The following is a 7,220-nucleotide window of genomic DNA, read 5'->3' on the forward strand; positions in this document are numbered from 1 at the left end:
GTTCCTCCACCACTTGGGCTATGTTCACACACAGCATTTTTTATGCATTTTTCAACTTTAACAGTGCTTTCAACCAATACAAATGTATTTACTGGGAATTGTCATTGTAACATTTAACAACCCTAGCTGGCCATTGGGTGTGCGACATATGGAGACACATCTTGTTACATTTATGAAGGAGGGACTCTTAAAGTCTTAAAGCCTATTTTTACAGGGGCATAAGGTGGCATTAATATTCTTAAAGGGGCATTATTAAACAGTGGGTCTCCTATGCTGTTATTGCCAATGCAGTGAGTGTCTGGGCTGCCAAGAATTACGACGCACCCCAATACCCCGTTCACAAGAGGTACAGGAGGGCTTCCTGAAAAAATGTTGCATTGAATGCAAGGCCTGACCTGCTATCAAGTCATATGCACCCCAAGAAACCTTTGAACCCAGGTACTGGATGGCCACAGGAAAATCCACTTCACATTATTCATTTTGTACTTCCATATTGTTTTCTTATGTATTGACTGCAAGGCCTTTCCTGCTACCAAGTAATATGCACCCCAGTAAGCATTTAGACCCATGTACTGGATGGCCAAAGGAAAACCCACTTCACATTATTCTGTTGGTCCTGCCATACTGTTTCTTATGCATTGAATGCAAGGGCCGCCTTGACCCAAATTTTCATGCAACGCAATCCCCCTTGGAAGAAACATGGAGAAAAGCCTCATAAAAAAACTGTACCATTACAAATGAGCCGGTCTCCTAGACTCCTAATGCCCAAACACTTAGTGTATGGGCTGACAAACATTTCCCCATTGGGGGTACATTTAAAAAAAAAAAAAATTATGGGGATCATAGACACCCTTGCCATAAAATAGACTGGCTGTAGCAGCATAGAATATGTTCACCCTGGTGTTCTAGTGGCAGTGGATGATGAGACGTGGAGGAATCTCTCATAAAAAAATAGGCCCAATTTGAAGGAGGGGGTCTCCTAGACTTGTAATGCCCATGCACTAAGTGCATGGGCTGACAAACATTTCCCCATGAGGGTACATTTAAAAAAATTTTTTAATAGGGATCATAGACACCCTTGCCGAAAAATAGACTGGCAGTAGCAGCAGAGAACGCGTTCACCCTGGTGTTCTAGTGGCGGTGGATGATGAGACGTTGAGGAAGGCATCATTAAAAAATATGCCCAATTTAAGGGAGGCGGTCTCCTAGACTTTTAATGCCCATACACTAAGTGCATGGGCTGACAAACATTTCCCCATGGGGGTACATTTTTTAATTTTTTTTAATAGGGATCATAGACACCTTTGCCGAAAAATAGACTGGCTGTAGCAGCATAGAACATGTTCACTCTTGTGTTCTAGTGGTGGTTGATGATGAGACATGGAGGAAGGCATCATTAAAAAATAGTCCCAATTTAAAGGAGCGGGTCTCCTAGACTTGGAATGCCCATACAGTAAGTGCATTAACTGACAAACATTTCCCCATGGGGGGTACATTTTGTCTAATTTGTTTATGTGGATCATAGACACACTGCTAGGGCTAGCAGAATGCACCAAATAAAATAAAGGGAGATAAGAGGTGCTTTCGCAGCCCGAGGTCCACAGTGCAGAGATGGAACCTGCTGCTGAGTAATAGCAGATGGACGCTTGCTCACACGTGGGTTTAGACCTCACCCAGTGTGAATGGAAGCGAACTCTGTTGCTTCACAGAGTCGCCAAATGTACGCTGCACCCTGTTAGCAGTCACAGCGTGCAGCTGAAAGACGCTAGTGGGATCCTTATGAATCACCCCCACTAAACTGGTGATTGGACTTGCTCTGACCCTCGGTGGCTTTTGGGCCCGCGCCTGAGGACGCCCTGAGTCAGATGCTGAGTCCAAGCGGGAGTTCCCACCTTACACTGACCAGTTGTCAGGAAAGCGCACTGACTGCGCACGGCGCCAAACTGGCAGTCGCTGCTAATAGACGCTGAAGCTTGTGCCTAGTGCTGGATGGCACAATCTTTGGCCAGGTAGCTCAATCACCCAAGTACTTTCAACAACACTAGGGATGGGAATGATTAAGGAGCTTTCACCAGATTCAGTCATACATCCACACACACACAATTTCAGTTTTATACTAGCGCATGGCCGAGCTGCCATGGGAACCTTTTCTATCTGTAGCCTTCCAGGACCTTCCTAGTGCTCCAATTGGAGCTGCTACAGGACCTGACCATGTGACCCCCGACCACCAATTAGAGATCGCCCCGTGGGCATGCTCAGTAGAAGAAAAATACTAAGTGTATTGGCTGACAAACATTATCCCTCTAGGGGAGTAAAAAATGTTTTGGTTTCAAATTGGTAACGGGCATCATAAAAACACCCTTGCACCAAAATGTAATAACTTTTGAATCATGGAATACGTTCTGGTGTTATAGTGGTTGTGGATGACGAGGATGAGGACATGAAGGAGGATAGCACCAAATAGACAAAATCAGAAAGCATATACCCATGTGTGGTTGTGAAGAGGTGCATGTGAATACACCTCCTCAAAAAAATGTATTTGAGGTTATGTTTCACTGTTTTAATTCGGTAGTGTACCGAAGTCTTGCCCAGTCCAGCCCGTGTTCATTTTTATAAAAGTCAGCCTGTCAGCATTTTCAGCTGACTGGCGGATGCACTTATCAGTTATAATTCTGCCAGGGGCACAAAAAAAACCCTGCTCTGACAGAATGCTAGCAGCAGTGCAGGCCAAGACCTCCAAGGCTTAGAGAGCCAGTTCATGCCTCGTGTCCAGCTTGGATACCCAATAATTAAAAGGCACCGAGGAATCACAGAGGATGTTTGTACAATCAGCAAGGTACTCCCTCAGCATCTTCCCAAACATTGCACTTCTTGTGACAGCACCCCTTGCCTCTGTGCTGGTGTGATGGGAGGGTCTGGGAAAACTGTCCCAGAACTTTGCCATTGTTCCCCTGCTTATGCTGAATTGTACAACAAACTCTGATGTCTGCTGCCAGCGTTCTCAGATGGGATTTTTTTTTAGTAATTCCGCTACAAGGGACCTCTGGTACTGCACCATTTTAGTACAAAGAAAAAGACAAAAAAAGCCAGCTCACCGATAAATGAAAGAAGCCCGGGACTCCATCCTGATGAGACGTACTGAAACTCCACAAAGGAAAAAAAAAATTGGTTCCAGCTTCTTGGTAAAATGTTAAACTTTATTCCAACATGGTAAAATCAGAGTAACTCCTGGGACAACACCATAGCACTGTCAGAGGCAAGCTTGCCTCTGACAGTGCTATGGTGTTGTCCCAGGAGTTACTCTGATTTTACTATTTTAGTACACCTGTCTGCCTCTGGAAGAAAAGATTGAAAGTTCTCCATGTAGCAGGGATCTAGATATGTCACCAACCATTAATAAGTGTCACTGATAATTTTAATCATGCGAGTGTCATGGGAAATGCCGCGCAATATAAAGTCAGCCATGCATGCCAGACTAACAGGCAAGACTTTCATGTCCTCACCAACAGGATAACTGACCATGCTGTCCTCCTCTGCCTTATCCTCCTCCTCCCTGTCCTCAGGCCACCCACGCTGAACAGACAGTATAACAGCTGTACTTGTAGTACCGTCTATAGCACTTGACAGTAGCTCCTGTTCTACCTTCTCCTCCTCTTCCTCATTGTCTACCAATCCACATTGAGACGACATGAGGCTGGGCGGTGTGTAATCACCCTGTTTGGTCCTTTGCTCCATGTCCCCCTGCTCCGCCTGCAATGCATTCTCTTTAATTGAGAGCAGAGAGGTTTTCAGAATGCAGAGAAGTGGAATGGTGTTGCTATTTATGCAACATCGCTGCTCACCATCTTGGTGCAGTCCTCAAAGTTTTGGAGGATGTTACATATGTCTGACATCCATGTCCACTCCTGAGGTCTTATGTGTGGAGTCTGAACTGAATAGCTAGGGCCTTGTTGATTCTGATAGTCAACAACTGCCTTCTTCTGCTCACAAATCCTTTCCAACATATGCAGTGCAGAGTTCCAACGCATAACAACATCACACACCAGTCGGTGAGCCGCAAGCTGTAAATGTTGCTGAAGCACTGCAAGAGCAGCTGAAGCTGTAGCTGACTTTCTAAAAAGGGCAGACAGGCAGTGTAATTTCAATAGCAGATTGGACAGCTCCAGGTAGCTTTTGAGAAAATGTTGAACGACGAGGTTAAGCATATGGGCCAGGCATGGTACCTGTGTGAGCTCACCTTGCCTTAGAGCCCCCATCAGGTTTTGGCCATTGTCACACATGATCATGCGTGGCTGTAGGTTCTGCCGTGTCAGCCAAAAATCTGACTGCTCTTTCAGCATGGTGCAGTTTGTTACCTAAGCAGATTAGCTTCAGCATAGCCTGTTGCCGCTTGACTGAGGCAGTGCTGCAGAGCTTCCTACTTCTGACTGATGTGCTCATTTCAGAGATGGAGACTGAAGAGGGGTTGGAGTTGCAGGAGTTGTAAACTGTTTGGGCAACCCTGATTGACATAGGGCCTGCAAACATCGATGTTGGAAGGATGTGTTTCATCCAAAGATCAGACTGCGCCGAGGCTTCCACTAAGTTAACCCAGTGTGCCATCAGTGAGATGTACCATCCCTGCCCACAAGCACTTGTCCACATGACGGTGGTTAGGTGTACTTTCCCAGTAACTGCATTGTTGAGGGCATGGGTAATGTTTTGGGACACATACTGGTTTAATGCCGGTTCGGCACATTGAGAGAAATAGTGGCAACTGAGGACCGAGTACCTTGGGACTGATGCTGCCTGTTGTGAATTCTGCTCTTGGGCTCCCTCCGGTGGTTGTTGGTGGTAGTGCATTTGTCTTGGGGTTGTAATCCGGGCAGGTGTTTCTGCTGATTGCAGCTCTATTAGGTATTTAGGTGTGCAGGATCCATGAGTCCATGCCAGTTGTCCATTGTACTTGGAGGGATTGCATCTCTCTCTGGCTCCTCATGCCCTGCTGCCATTTCAGCTAAGATAAGTGTCTGTTTTTTTTTGTCTCTGTGCACACATGCAGTGTGCTTTGCAATTCAGTGCAATTCATTGTGTTTTTGTCCAGCTTAGACTTTGTTTGGATTTTTCAGTCATGTTGGATTCTCAGGAGATGCAGATATACTTTCTATGTCTTTAGTTAGATGTAGAATATTTTTATTATCTGCTGTGGATATTTTTAGGATTTTAATACTGACCGCTTAGAATTCTGTCCTATCCTTTTCTATTTAGCTAGAAGTGCCTCTTTTGCTAAATCCTGTTTTTCTGCCTGCATGTGTTTTTCCTCTTATACTCACAGTCAATATTTGTGGGGGGCTGCCTATCCTTTGAGGTTCTGCTCTGAGGCAAGATAGAATTCCCATTTCCATCTATAGGGATATTTAGTCCTCCGGCTGTGTCGAGGTGTCTAGGACGTGTTAGGTACATCCCACGGCTACTTCTAGTTGCGGTGTTAGTTTAGGGGTTGCGGTCAGTACAGGTACCACCTACTCCTGAGAGAGTCTCTCATGCGGCTCCAAGGTCATTGGATCATAACAGTACAACTGGCCAACAATGAGTTAAATGCATCTCAGAAGAAGGGAAGAAAGAGACTTTTTTTTTTCTGTAGCCTGCTTTGTCTTTTCTTCCTTCTTTTCCTCTGGTGACTGAGGAGTCTTGTGCTAGCATGGATGTTCAGGGATTAGTTTCTCGTATAGACCAGCTTGCTGCTAAGGTACAGGGTATTTCTGATTATATTGTTCAGACTCCGCTTTGAGAACCTAGGATTCCTACTCCTGATTTGTTTTTTGGGGACAGGTCCAAATTTTTGAGTTTTAAAAACAATTGTAAACTGTTTTTTGCTCTGAAGCCTCGTTCCTCTGGTGATCCCATTCAGCAGGTTAAAATTGTCATCTCCCTGCTGCGTGGCGACCCTCAGGATTGGGCATTTTCCTTGGAATCTGGGAATCCGGCCTTGCTTAATGTAGATGCCTTTTTTCAGGCTCTAGGATTATTATATGATGAAACAAATTCTGTGGATCAAGCAGAGAAGACCTTGTTGGCCCTGTCTCAGGGTCAAGAAGCGGCAGAATTGTATTGTCAGAAATTTCGAAAATGGTCTGTGCTGACTAAATGGAATGAGGATGCTTTGGTGGCAATTTTCAGAAAGGGTCTTTCTGAATCTGTTAAAGATGTTATGGTGGGGTTTCCCACGCCTGTTGGTCTGAGTGATTCTATGTCTCTGGCCATTCAGATTGATCGGCGCTTGCGGGAGCGCAGAACTGTGCGCGCTGTGGCGTTGTCCTCAGAGCAGATGCCTGAGCCTATGCAGTGTGATAGGATTCTGTCTAGAACGGAACAACAGGGATTCAGACGTCAGAATAGGTTGTGTTTTTATTGTGGCGATGCTTCTCATGTCATTTCAGTCTGCCCAAAGCGTACAAAGAGAATCGCTAGTTCAGTTACCATCGGAACTGTACAACCTAAATTTCTGTTATCTGTGACCATGATCTGCTCATTGTCGTCATTTTCTGTCATGGCGTTTGTGGATTCAGGCGCCGCTTTTAACTTAATGGACTTTGAATTTGCCAGGCGTTGTGGTTTCCCCTTGCAGTCTTTGCAGAACCCTATTCCTTTAAGGGGCATTGATGCTACACCCCAGTTTTGGACACAGGTGACCATGTGCATGGCGCCAGCCCATCAGGAAGATTGTCGTTTTCTGGTGTTGCATAATTTGCATGATGCTATTGTGCTGGGTTTTCCATGGTTGCAGATACATAATCCTGTGTTGGATTGGAAGTCTATGTCTGTGACTAGTTGGGGTTGTCAGGGGGTTCATAATGACATTCCTGTGATGTCAATCTCCTCTTCCTCCTCTTCTGAAGTTCCAGAGTTTTTGTCTGATTTTCAGGATGTATTCGATGAGCCCAAGTCCAGTTCCCTTCCACCGCATAGGGACTGTGATTGTGCTATTGACTTGATTCCAGGCTGTAAGTTTCCTAAGGGCCGACTTTTCAACCTGTCTGTGCCGGAACATACCGCCATGCGAAGTTATGTTCAGGAGTCTTTGGAGAAAGGGCATATTCGGCCATCTTCTTCACCGTTGGGAGCAGGATTCTTTTTTGTTGCTAAGAAGGATGGCTCCTTGAGACCCTGTATTGATTATCGCCTCTTGAATAAGATCACGGTCAAGTTTCAATACCCTTTACCTTTGCTTTCCGATTTGT

The sequence above is a fragment of the Ranitomeya variabilis genome, chromosome 1 (genome assembly GCF_051348905.1).
Source record: "Ranitomeya variabilis isolate aRanVar5 chromosome 1, aRanVar5.hap1, whole genome shotgun sequence".
In the NCBI taxonomy this organism is placed as follows: Eukaryota; Metazoa; Chordata; class Amphibia; order Anura; family Dendrobatidae; genus Ranitomeya; species Ranitomeya variabilis.